General features: G+C 36.3%; 1 pseudogene; it reads right to left on the reverse strand.

Moving 5' to 3' along the window:
- Window positions 1–3,026: 3,026 nt before the first annotated feature.
- LOC132644317 (putative late blight resistance protein homolog R1A-3) lies at window positions 3,027–13,308 on the reverse strand (annotated as a pseudogene).
- Window positions 13,309–14,319: the final 1,011 nt, after the last annotated feature.

Below are 14,319 nucleotides of genomic sequence, written 5' to 3' on the forward strand. Positions count from 1 at the left end.
CGGGCTAATGATGATAACACGGAGCCTTAATGGCCGGGCATGACACTATATATATAACACCGAGCCTTAATGGCCGGGCATGGTACTATGTATATGTATAGAATTTTTTTTTAAAGGCTAAACATGCATGATATCCGCCTTACGAGGCATTCAGATGTACAGGTTATCTCCCTTATCTCTTGTTACGTTTCATATCTATGTTATGTTGTTACTCATGCCTTACATACTCAGTAAATTATTCGTACTGACGTCCCTTCTTGTGGACGCTGCGTTTCATGCCACGCATGTGTATACAGATGAGTAGAGGATATTGCTAGAAGATGTTCCAGCTGGATTGGCGAGCTCCATTTCTTTCCGGAGTGTTGTCGAGTCAGAGTATCTATGATATGGTATATTGATTTATGTTAGATACGATGTATCATTATGCATTATATTATAAATTTCATATGATTACAGATTTTACTTGATTTGAGAAAGACGAAAAGAATGTTTTTTGAAAAGCTTTTATTATGCATTTCATTTCGTGAATTAAGAGTCCAGTGAGATTATGAATATAATGAGAACCAGCAGATTCGCTTGGCTCTAAGTAAAGGGTCGGGTGCCCATTATGCCCTATCAGGACTGGGGTGTGACAAAGATTATGCTCAAAACATACTAATAGTTATAACTCAAGTAAATTCACAACTCAACATATCATCAAATGCATATTTGAACTTTTCCTCCAACTTTCTTCTCCTCAAATCTTAACATAATTACCAAACAAACTCATAAACATTAAACTAATAAGAAATCTTACCTCAAAATTCGAGAACACTTCAATTCCATGGTTTCTCCACCTTAAGAATACTCACCCAAACCTCTTCAAGAAGAGAAGACAAATATAGACCTCACTTGGAAACCCTTAACCACTTTAATCTTCACTTTGATCCTTGGTTTAGGCTTGGAAATATGTTGGAATATGTTTGGAGAAGTTTCTAGGACTTCCTAGGACTTGAGGTTATGTTAAAAATGACCCAAAATTGTCATATAGACTTATAGGAATATATATGCATGTTGTGGAAGTTGGAAGAATATTCTAGAGGATTTGTGATATGTTTAGGGAGATTGGATGAATGTTGTGGGAGATTCTAGAGAGGTGTGGAGATGAGAAATGGCGAAAAATTAAATGATTTAGATGACTTAAGGGGTATTTATAGTAGTCCAATTCGGTTTTGGGCTAATGAGCCGAAATTGTTGGGTCTTTTTAAGTGGCTTCTAGAATTTCCGCATAGGTTTGCGGGCTTCTAGCAGTCCGCTTTAAAACACCCATAATTCCCTACTCCAATGTTCTATTGATGAACGGTTTGTTGAGTTGTAAACTAGACTCGACGAACTTCATTTTAGGCTCTTGAAACACCTCAAAACTCTTGATATACCTAGAGATATACCTCTCTGATATTGATCCAAAATTTCTGTTCGAAATTCTGCCAAATTTTCCCAAATTTTCAACAAACTTATTTTCTTCGATTTGCTTGATCCCGGAATCTTCTGAGACTTTCCATACATGATATTTATCATTAATTATACTTCATAAGGGTCATGTCCTTCTGTTCCAAGGTTGTCCTTCCGGTTACGACTTACAAGATCATAATTCATTCTTTACTCATACAATATACTTAATAATGCTTCGTTCCTCATAATCCAAAGTTGTTTTACTTAGCCATAGCTCGACATAATTACGTTCAAATTTGATAAATGCTTCTCCGAAAGTATGTGGTGTGGCAATAGACAATGTATATACCTGATATAAAAGTGTATAATAATGTATAAGAAGTGTTTATACACACACTTCTACCCTGTTAAAGAGATATTTATACATTTAAGGGGGTTTATACAGTGTTATACAATGTTTATACACATTTCTATACTATATAAAAGTGTAACATAATGTATGTGTTTTATACACACTTTACCCTAAAATAATACCAATATTAGAAAGAGATTTGGAAGGGAAAAATAGCATCTTGGAGTTTGATATGGGGGGGATAGCTCAGGTAAAAAAAAAAAAAGGTATAGGAAAAGGGCTAACTCAGGTAAAATAAAAAAAAAACATGAGCTAAAACGGGTAATTATTTTGTCTTAATTGACATAGAGTGTAAAATCCCTAATAATTAAGGATGATAGAGTAAAACTTTCATTTTCTTTATTACTATGTGTCAAGTCAAACATGAACAAGTAAACTAATTGAGAACAACTAGCTGACATTTTGACAAAATGAATGGGATACACGTCAAAATCCCTAATAATTAAGGACGATCTTTTACCCACTATTTTTGTTCGAAATGGAATCAATACCCCTTAAATGATGATGTGGCACAATTGTTTGAAGCACGTGAAAAGCGGAAATTCCACAAAGAATATAGGCCAAATAGTATACAAGAACAACAATTTGAAAAAACAAATCTTGGAATACATAAGTAGAGTATGTGTCTTTAACAAATGAAGAAAAAGGGAGAAAATTGAACAAAAGTCATGTGATAACAATAGTAATACAACTCCATCATTCATTCACCACAACAGAAAAAAAGAGGGAAATAGCTGAGAGAATGCAAATATGTCTCAGGATTTATCTTTAGCTGATGTATCGGCAAAGGGAATTGTAACCATCTTCTTTACATGCGCTCTGCAAAGAAAATTACAGAGTGTCAAAGTAATTGGAATAATTGGAAAAAGGAACAAAAGAAGTTACTCTATTTTATGTGGCACTCTTTTTTTTTTTTAAATATGTTAAAAAAAGAATGACGCATTTACATATTTGAAATAATTTAAATTTAAACTTCATCTTATTCTTAATGACATAATTTTATAGGCACAGAAATGACATGACATATTTCATACTAGAAGTTCCAAAAGTATTCCTTCCTTTTTCAAACTCGGTGCCAAGTAAAATTCCGCCACATAAAATGAAATAGAGTAGGTAATAAGTTTGTCTGTACTCACAGGTTTTCCCCAGGGAAGAGCACTCAAGACTCTTCACACATGGTTCTTCAAAGCTTCTTAAATAATGGGATATTATTCGGGTCAAGGACCTGAAGCTCGTCCCCTCCCCTCGTATCTTCAGCATTTTGCTTAATCTTCAGAGCAGAATCTACAAGTTGAAGGCTCTTCCATAGTTTGATAATTTTTAATGAACAAATATCCTCGAAACTAGGCGGAATCTCCTCAAGCTTTTGACATCTCCGCAGTTCTAATTTCTCAAGCACAGGAAAGGATTCCTCTCTTGCCTCCCACTTTGCAAGATTCACTTTTGCCAACCCCAAAATTTTGAGTTTCTCAAAGGTTTTTTCCTCCCCCATGTTCCATTCTCCCCCTGGATGATTGTATTTTTAAGGGGTAGCTCTTCAAGGTTGGGCAGTCTCGCTATTGTTGATAGTGAATCAGATGTCAGAGGAAAGTTGATAACGTCCAATTCCACTACTCAAAGAGAAAGTGTACACGGTCGTCGCAATATAATTTACCCAATTATGAGTCGGGGTCGATCCCACAGGGAACAATATGCTAGGCGATTTAAACAAGTAAGGAATTATCACTTTCTACGCTAAGCCAAACACTTGATAATAATTTATTTTTTTTGATAAAATTATAACTAATGCAAAAATATAAATTAATCTAGAAAGCAAGTAAAATGATCAATGGCCACAAGCATGGATACAAGGAACTCTCAAGTAACGATCCAATATATTTTATGATATTACAACTAAGAGCGGGTTTATGTTAATAGATAATGGTTTCTAAAATCTCATTGAAAGTCTTCCAACCAAATCAATGAATTTCACTCTAAGCTTTTCCAAGCCTTAGAGTGTGATATCAAGCACAACCAATTAAATCTCAAGTAACTTTCCTATTCCTAGCTCAAGTTATTAAATGGGTTTAATGACCCAAATTCTTGTTAATTAATCTTTCCCAACCTAGATTTCCTCTTCCGAGCTCAATCAAAGTAATTGGACGAGTCTTAGGGTTAGCTAATCCCTTAAGAAACATTAAAGGACAAGATTAATTAAAATAACAAAGACCCACTTCAATAGAAATAAAAATCATTCAATACATAAGCATAACAAGAGGTTTCATCCAACTTTGCAAATGAATATTTTCATAAACAAGATTAAAGTTATGGAAAAAAATACACCCCCCCTAAAATAAGCAATACAAAGCAAGGAATTGAAGAAAGGGTTGAGAAATTTATCATTAACGAGTTCCAATCTTCTCCTCCAAAGGTGTGGTGTAAAACCCTAGCTCCAAAGCTTGTGTTGAATGGCCAAAGATGAGTTTTACAAACCCTAGCATTCTATTTATAGAAGTGCCAAAACGGGAATAAATTTTGGACAAAAATACCCTGCGTGCACAACATGCTACTCGCATCTTGTGTCGCATGTACAACATGCGAGTCGCATGTTGTGCCAAACCGTAGCATGTTGTGTAAATATCTCTGTCAGCACATGCTGCAGCAAGTGCTGCTCGCATGCACAACATGCTGCAGCAAGTGCTACTAGCATGTGCTGCCAAAAAGTGCTTCTTGTTCTATTTTTGCTCTATTTTGCTCCGTTTTGCTCCGTTATGCTCTCCGGGCATGTTATCCTACAAAACAACATAAATACACAAAAAGTAAAAACAAAAGTGCTTGAAGAGCCAGAAAAGCTTAAGGAATTAGCATCGAATATCCCGTAATTTCGCGGCACATCAACACCCCCAACTTAAAGTCTTTGCTTGTCCTCAAGCAAATCAAAACCAAAATCTCAATGAGGATCCACTTTAAGCACAAAAACATGATTTTGATTGGTACAAATAATTAGGCTACAAGCATGTGAAACTTCAACCAAATAACTCCCTCATTTCAAAATACAATTTCAAGAATGCAATGGAGTTTCAAAACAATCAAGCGACAACACTCAAGCCTCAATAAGTGACTCAAAACCACTAGCTTACTAGATATGCTTATTTGACTCAACTTGAAATTTTTGAACATCACCAATCTATCGTAATCCATATGCCCTCACAAGAAAGAAAGTCTCAAAATTACTATATTCACAACAACAATGCAAGGGACAAATACACAAAGTCACTCACACTCAACAAAGAAATTCTAGTGCTAACGGATATCACACCATAAACTTGCCCTTATTTTCAATCATCACTAACTCAAGAACATTCGGTTGGAGATCACATAGGGACTTTTTAAGCTCGTAATGTAGGCTTAGGGAATGGTAGGATAAGTATTTGGGATACAAGTGACTGCGCCCTCCTTGAACACTACACAAAACCTTTCGTCCACTTTCCTCTTAATTTCAAAACATCACTCCTTCCTTTGCATACTAGTTTCCCCAATTATTCCAATTTCTTTTTCTGCAACCATTTTCTTGATTTCTATTTTTTTTTTCACAAAGATACATTTTTTTGCACAAAAAGTTTGCAACCTTTTTGTATTTTTCAAATTTTCTTCCTTTTTTTTGACTTTTCCACAACACCAACCTTCACCACTCTCAAGCAACACTAACACCCCCAACTTAGGCTTTTGGCCTCAAATTCACAATTTCATGTTCGAGGGAAAGGTTCAAAAGAGACACTTTTCATCAAAAAGGGTAAAGGTTTGTAATGTGGCAATCAAAGAAAAGGTCATAGGCTCAAATGGGGTTACTAGTGATATTATTTATGCAATGGTAGGCTAGAAAGGCTAAAGAGGCTTTTTCAAAAATCACAAAGATAGCTCAAGGTCATATCTCTAAACAACATAATCAAAATTAGCATTGAAAGACTAACCGGGCAAGTTCTAGATGATAAAAGTAAACACAAGAATTATTCAACAAACACTCACCACACATGGCATATGAACTAGTCAAGATGGATCAATTTTACTTCTTAAGCAAGAACAAATAGTGCAATATCTCATCATCCCAAGTAAAACTCATCTAGTAGGTAAAGAGTCACAAAATGAGCCAAAAAGTTGTCACAAAGATCATTCTTTCCTATGCGCCTTGCTTTTTAACTTCCACAAAACAATTTGGAGGGGTATTCGCATTTCAATTTCACATGGAAGAGACGAACTCTATTAGTACCAAACAAGCCAAGAGTTTTCACATTTTTCCTCAAAGAATCACCTACACCTAAACTACAAGACTAATTAAAAAAAAACTAAGAAAGAAAATAAAATAATAAAAGTGACTAATATACAACATACCAACAAAACAAAATCTTCAAACATTTGAGTAAGTTCCATTTGCAGCAACGTATATTCACAACCACACCAACAGTCACAAAACAAGCCCGGCAAGGGCACACAATATCCATACATAAGACAAAAGCCCGACAAGGGCACAAATCAAGCATAACCAAAATATAATGTGCTACCACATGCCACCCCCAATTACAAACATTACAGTGTCCTCACTGCATATAATCAAAACAAAACATAAAATAGTTTGAGGGCAAATAATTTTTTTTTGTCAGCACCTGCGACTCGCAAGCATGACACCTGCGGTTCGCAGGTGATGTCACTGAGTCAGCACCTGCGAAAAGCAAGCATGACCTGCGAATCGCAGGTGATGTCACTTGAAAACTTGGTGTGGCTGTTGGGATCTATTTCAACAGCAGCTACTGGTTTATGGCTGCTTAGAAACCCCGACCTGCTCAAAACAATTCCAAAAATTATGAAACTTTGCAGATTAGTCAAAAGCAATAAAATGAACTATTCTAAAAAATAAAATTTCAAAAATGACTAAAAAAAATCTAAAACGATGGGTTGCCTCCCACCAAGCACTTGAATTAACGTCGCGGCACGACGGTTACCAATTTCACCACTTTTCCTTCCATTTAGAAGATATGAATTTGTGCCCCAACTTTGAATCAAGATCATGATGACGCTCATAGGGCGGTGGTAGAAAAACAAGGAGGCCAACTTTTGGGTATCGTATTTTGCACTTCTTGGCCCGTAAGTGAGGCATACCATTTTGTCTTCTTGGCATAACAAACTTCAAAATGAAAACGCTTTGATCTTCATCTCTAAAATTCTCCATAGGCTTGGTTGGTTCAACTTCCATATCATTCACTAAGTACAACGTTGAAAAATGGCTAGAATGAGGTCCAACGCGCTCAAATTCCAAATTTGCTTGAATTTTGACATCCTCACCCAAAATGAACTAGAGTCTTAAAAAATTATTGTATGAACTTTTTTATGCAACTTTAGTATCATTTCTTCAACTTCGGCATCATTTACTATTTTTGGGTTGGTAGGCTGGCAATTTACCATTAGCTTATGAAAATCAATCTTGACCTCTTCTTCATTGGAAACCAACTCAAAACTACAATCCATGGCCCTTTGATATTGAGCATCACATGCCTCAATCTTTGCATTCAATTCGGCCTCCAATTTTTGGATAGCAATTTCAAGTAGCTCCACTTCTCGACTTTGCTCAACATGAATTTTTAAACATTCTTCCATCATCCGTGAAATGCCTTCACGGTGATCCCCATAGGCTTCAAGTTGTTGAGCTTGATTCATTAGCCAATCTTGGCTCAAAATTTCCATCTTGTCAAGTTTTTCTTCATTGTGAAAGTCGTCCAACTCTTGTAAAAATCCATCCATGGTGAGATACACCTTTTGGATAGTTTCATCATCTCCATGTTGAACTTCTTCCCACAATTTGGTCAAGACTTGCCCATATTTTTCATTCCTACCATTATGCTTTTCAAAATTTCCTCAACTTCTTCATTTTGAGAATTGGAGATTTCTTCTTCAAGATTTTGCTCTTCTTCTTCAAGTTGAACCATTTTTTCAATTTCACAACTTTCGTTGCGGTCACAAGAATTTTTAGGCTCATCTTTTAAACTTGAAATCTCTTCTTCAACCATTTCATTTTGAGGAGTAAACACTTCCATGACAATTGAGGAATTGGCATCCTCAAATGAATCATTCATTTTTTTCATAGCTTCTCCATTTTCTAAAATGGATTGTTGGACGAGCTTTCGCTCTTCCTCCATTTTAGCTTCCCGATCTAAGTATGTTTGGAGCATTGTCATGATGCCTTCATATCCGGCACTTTGTCCTTCACTTGTCATGTCATTATCCCTATCAAACTGAAAAGGACAACTAGCATTTTCGTTAGAACAACTTGGGGGAAGGGGAGCAAAATAATTAGGACAATCACCTCAATGTCCACCTTGACCACCACATATATTACAAATACTCTCATCATAGGATTAAGACGGTGCACACATCTCTCTCCCGGGAGCATTTTCACAATCTTGCCAAAAGTGGGGTTCTCCACAATATGAACATAGGTCATCAAGATATAGGTTGCAACCATCAAACCCATTTTCATTCCAAGATGCCATAGAGACACAAGTAACAAAAATAAATAACAAAAAAAAAACACAAAGAAACACAAAAAATCACAAATGCATATTCACAAGTTTGGACCAAAGCAAGCAAGCTTAAAAACCGAACTAACCAAAATACGCCAAATTGTTCCTCGACAACGACGCCAAAAATTGATAACGTCCAAATTCACTCCTCAAAGAGAAAGTGTACACGGTCGTATGCAATATAATTTATCCAACTATGAGTCGGGGTCGATCCCACAGGGAACAATATACTAGGCGATTTAAACAAGTAAGGAATTATCACTTTCTACGCTAAGCCAAACACTTGATAATATTTTGATTTTAAGAAAATTATAACTAATGTAAAAATGTAAACTAACCTAGAAAGCAAGTAAAATGATCAATGGCCACAAGCATGGATACAAGGAACTCTCAAGTAACGATCCAATATATTTTATGATATTACAACTAAGAGCGGGTTTATGTTAATAGATAATGGTTTCTAAAATCTCATTGAAAGTCTTCCAACCAAATCAATGAATTTCACTCTAAGCTTTTCCGAGCCTTAGAGTGTAATATCAAGCACAACCAATTGAATCTCAAGTAACTTTTCTATTCCTAGCTCAAGTTATTTGATGGGTTTAATGACCTAAATTCTTGTTAATTAATCTTTCCCAACCTAGATTTCCTCTTCCGAGCTCAATCAAAGTAAATGGTCGAGTCTTAGGGTTATCTAATCCCTTAAGAAAGATTAAAGAACAAGATTAATTAAATCGACAAAGATCTACTTCAAAGCAATAAAAATCATTCCATACATAAGCAAAACAAGAGTTTCATCTAACACTTTAATCATAGAATATTTCCATAAACAGGATTCAAGTGAAGAAAATAAATACTACACACTTAGATATACAATACAAAGCAAGGAATTGATGAAATGAATTAAAGGTTTAAGAAATGCTCAACCAAATCTTTAAATCTTCAACCCCAAAGTGTGGTGTAGGAATCTAGTCTCCAAAACTTGTATGAAAATGGGCAAAGATCAGTTTTACAAACCCTAGCATTCTATTTATAGAAGTGCCAAAATGGAACAAAATCTGGACAAAAATACCCCGCGTGCACAACATGCTACTCACATCTTGTGTCGCATGTGCAACATGCCAGTCACATGTTGTGCCAAACCGTAGCATGTTGTGCAAATATCTCTGTCAGCACATGCTACACAACATGCTGCTCGCATCTTGTGTCGCATGTGCAACATGGCAGTCGCATGTTGTGCCAAACCGTAGCATGTTGTGCAAATATCTCTGTCAGCACATGCTGCACAACATGCTGCTCGCATGCACAACATGCTGCAGCAAGTGCTACTAGCATGTGCTGCCAGAAAGTGCTTCTTGTTCTATTTTTGCTCTATTTTGCTCCGTTTTGCTCCGTTATGCTCTCCGGGCATCTTATCCTACAAACAACATAAATACACAAAAAGGTAACAACAAAAGTGCTTGAAGAGTTAAAAAAGCTTAAGAAATTAGCATCGAATATCCCGTAATTTCACGGCACATCAAAAGTCACGCAACAACAATTTTTTTAAATTGGAAGGGAAGTGAAAATCCCACAGCGGATTTGTTGCTACAGAGGGCTCACCATCATTTGAATTTGAACTTTTGAAACATTCCTTGAGGAATTCAAGTTCAGTTAGGAAATCCAATTTTGGGAACCAATATCGCTCTGTTGAACAATCCCATGATTCCTTGAGATCAAATAGTAGCCTTTGAAGATTGGGAAACCTCTTGAAAATATCATTTGTTTCGTTTGAATAAGAAAGCTTGAGTCCCTATAAGTTCTCTAATTTTGAGTCCTCTGCTATAAGTATTGGTTCATCTGTATCTAAATCAAAGAATGAGCAATATTTTATGCTCTGCGTTCGCAACTCTAAGAGATTCCAAATTGTCGGTAGTAGCACCAACGGTGGTCCTTCGGTTTCCACCGCTAGAGTTTCCAGATTCCAGAGGTTTGAAAAATATACAGGTAGAGATTTAACTCCTGTACAAATTCTTAAGCACCTCAAATGATGCAACATGCATATTTCATTCAGCAAAGAATCATTCACCTTGATAAAAGAGTCATACACGTTCAAAACTTTAAGAAGCCTCAAGTGTCTTAGGTGACATATATCAGAAAGACAGTTACCCAATTCCAAAGAATAGAGATGCTTACAAGAATGCCTTTCTTTATTGAACTGACCAGGATAAAATTGAGAATTTCTGATTCATCTACGTATAGATTACGAATGTTCACTATACGTAGCATCAAATCTGAAGAAGAAGATGAAGCACCTGAACTTATCTGTTCAAAGAACTTTTCCTCTCTTGCTTTTATATAACAAAACTCATGCACAAGATCATGAAGTTGGTAAGTCGGATATTTACCTATCTCAATGAATAAAATTACCAAGCTACTGGAAATTAAGAGATCCAAATAATCCTTCATTACTTCTTCCACACTCTTTCTCTCTGTCCATCCCACAAGTCCTTCGGCACGCCAAAATAATTTCAAAAGTTCCACATTAATTTCTGTTTCTTTCGAATAAGTTGCAAGGTTTAAAAACACAACTTCAGGGGGTCTACTAAATTGTTATAACTTAATTCTATAACCTTCATCACTTCCACTTCATTGTTGAAAACATAGGAAGTCAAATTATTTAGAACTTCAAGCCACACAGTTTTTTTCTTCTCCTTCCTTTCTATGACTCCAGCGATCAGATCCACCACCAAAGGAAGCCCTTTGCAATTTTGGGCTATTTATTTTCCAACATCCAATAGTTCATTAGGGCAACGTTCATTTCCAAATACCCTTTTCTCTAATAACTCCCAACTTTCTTCTGGTGTTAGCAATCGAAGATAAAGAGGATCATTGTTGCATTTTGAATATAAAGCCACTTCCTTTTTTCGAGTGGTCAAAATAATTCTACTTCCATTTCCAACATCAGGAAAATGGATTTTTAATGCATCCCATGCTTTAGTATCCCACAAGTCATCTAAGACTATAAGGTACCTCTTTACAAACAGATGTTTCCGAAGCTTAGTAACATCACAAATTGCATCCGATTTAGTAACTTGATTACAAAGTTTCTCCAACAACTTCTTCTCGTCATACACTTGGTCGACTGCGCACCATGCGCGAACGTCAAAACAACGAGAAACTGATTTATCATCGTATACTTTGTGCGCCAAAGTAGTTTTACCCGAACTCGGTATACCAGTGATCGAAATGACATCTAGCTTTGCCGGTCCACTGGTGAGCTTCTTTATTATACCCTTTGTCTCCTCCTCAAAACCTACGATTATTTTACCAGCTTTCAGTGACTTGCTTTCAACTGGCTTATTAGGAGAGATTGCAACAATGAAGACCCTGTTCTCAAGTAAACGGAAGACATCTTCTCTGATAAGCTTGATATTTTTTATGGTAATGGGAAGTGAGAAAATAAGATGTAAGAGACCATTATCTCTAACAACAATTGAATCGCTGACATCTTTTGCCTCATATGCCACATCTAGAACACGTTCCCAGATATCTTTATATAAATCCTGCTCAGCATTCTTGAAGAAAGATCTTATGAATTCTAGGTCTTCTTTCACCAATCCAATTTATTCCTTTATCAAAGCAACTGAATAAGCATTGGAATCTAGCAAGTCATTTAAGTGGCTGAGTAGAAGATGCATGAAGAGCGGTCCATCACTCATGGAGAAGCAAAGTTGAGATGCGTCTGGCACTTTTAAGTAAACATGTTTGAGACCTTCCTTGAGGAGTTCAATATTTTCCAGCAAGTCTAGAGTTACACGATTTGTTTAATCAGTACTCTCTTTATTTCTTGATTTCTCTTGTAAGTCGCAAATAATAGTTGAAACCTTCCTAGTAAGTGCTACAACACGTGCGAAAAGAACAAATGATTTGTTATGTTTAATACTTGGGCATATAAGTAAGAATAATCAATACAAACTCCATCATGACATGAATATTTCGAGCCCCTGAAGTGTTAGGAGTAATAACATTTACCATGTGCTCTTGTAGATGAATCAGAAATTCTCTAAGAATGTCTGGAGAGGTTTCTAGAAGCTGATTAATGAAGTGTCCGACTTTTGCTGATGTCGAAGCTTTTAAATTCGTAAAACATATGTGCACGATCTCTTGTTGAATTGGAATAATCTTCACGAGTAGATGTGCTAGCTTGAAGAGTCGTGAGTCTCTATCAAACTGATCATCCCAAATGAAGAGTCCTACTCTCTCAGTCATTAGTTGAGACTGAGGTAAGATATAGTCAACAATCTCATGTTCAATGCAGCCATTCACTATCAACCCATGAAAATCTCTTATGCTATGACATATACATTCTGAAGAATCTCGTATTCAATCACTAATGGATAAATATGTCCAGCTCAATACTTCAATTGATGATGGAGATTTAGGGAGAGGAAGTTCAACTGAGATGATGGAGATTCAGGAGGAGGAAGTTCAACTGATCCTCGGTCATGGTGGCATTTGATTTAGAACGATGATGCGTGATGATACAACCATTCATATTATCGGTGAGGCTAGGAAGGACATGATACATGTTGTATTCACTCTCGAAGAAGTCAAGATCATCCAAAATTGATTGAAGCAGATTATCAACCTCTTGTCTTCTGGCAGTCATAACATCTTTAAACTGCTTCAAATTTGAATACGAAAGCTGGACATATGTACAAATAAATGCCAGGTCCAATTTTAGCTTTTCAACTCTATCCAGGGGAAGAAATATTGGAGTTTCTTCATTTTTTAACCTCTCCATGAAATCCAGAACATTGAGTACGTCCTTGCGAAGAGCAGAAAATGACACCTGCCAAGAGACCAAATTTCATATCAAATTTTCATAGCCACATATCTGCATTGCAATATTTTACTCTATACAGGCAATGACATAGCTGTAAAAGATAGCCATAGAGGGTTTCTTCGAAATAGCCTATCGGATATAAGCTAAATGCTTGGCCTGAAGTCATAACTTATTATATCACTGTAACGCCCCCAACCTGGGCCTGGACGTAACACGACACCCAGTACCTGACTGCATGTGACCGAGCGAACCAACTGGCTGGCTGAATCAACATGTGATACCAAAATATAACTAATTTCTAAATAAAACTAACACATGCTGATTAACTAAAAGTATGACTGAAATATCATAATGCAAAAATACTTAGACAATCTGAACATATCTGAAAGTAGCCAACATGGCTAAACCAAAACAACTAAACGACTAAGTATAACTGTCTACAAGGCTAACATAACAAATATCTGATTGTCTGTACTGTGTCTATGAAGCCTCTAATGAATACAAAAAGGTAACTGTCTAGAAAGCTATAAGAACTGCATGACTGATATCGCCTCGAAGGAAACTGGGCTTACCACAGTAGCTAATACGAACACTCCTAAGTAGCTAGATCGTCAACCTGTATGTCGTTACCTGCATCACGAGATGCAGGCCCCCAAGCAATAAAAAAGGATATCAGTACATTTGAATTGTACTGATATGTAAAGCAACTAAAGCAATAAAATATTGGAACTGAAACTGCAACTGAACTAAACAAGAAAGTAAGAAGCTGAAGTACTCCCTGTTCTGGATGAAGAATCACCTGTAAAACTGTAAATATAACTGTGGCCTAGGGCCGAAATAATGTGCACAAAAACTGTAGCCTCAGGCCCAAGAAATACGTATACATAAACTGTGGCCTAAGGCCCAAAAATTCTGATATAGGTGTGCAACATTAACAATTCACAAGATTGAGACTGGCTATAGCTGATAGCATGATAACTTTTTCTGATTATGGGACTCATGCAAATAACTGGTTATACACTGACTGGGACTCATATGATAACAATGCATAAGTCTATAAAGATTACGTGTTGAGTTCATGATGTTCAAAGTGACAACCA

This window comes from Lycium barbarum, chromosome 6 (genome assembly GCF_019175385.1).
Source record: "Lycium barbarum isolate Lr01 chromosome 6, ASM1917538v2, whole genome shotgun sequence".
Taxonomy (NCBI): Eukaryota; Viridiplantae; Streptophyta; class Magnoliopsida; order Solanales; family Solanaceae; genus Lycium; species Lycium barbarum.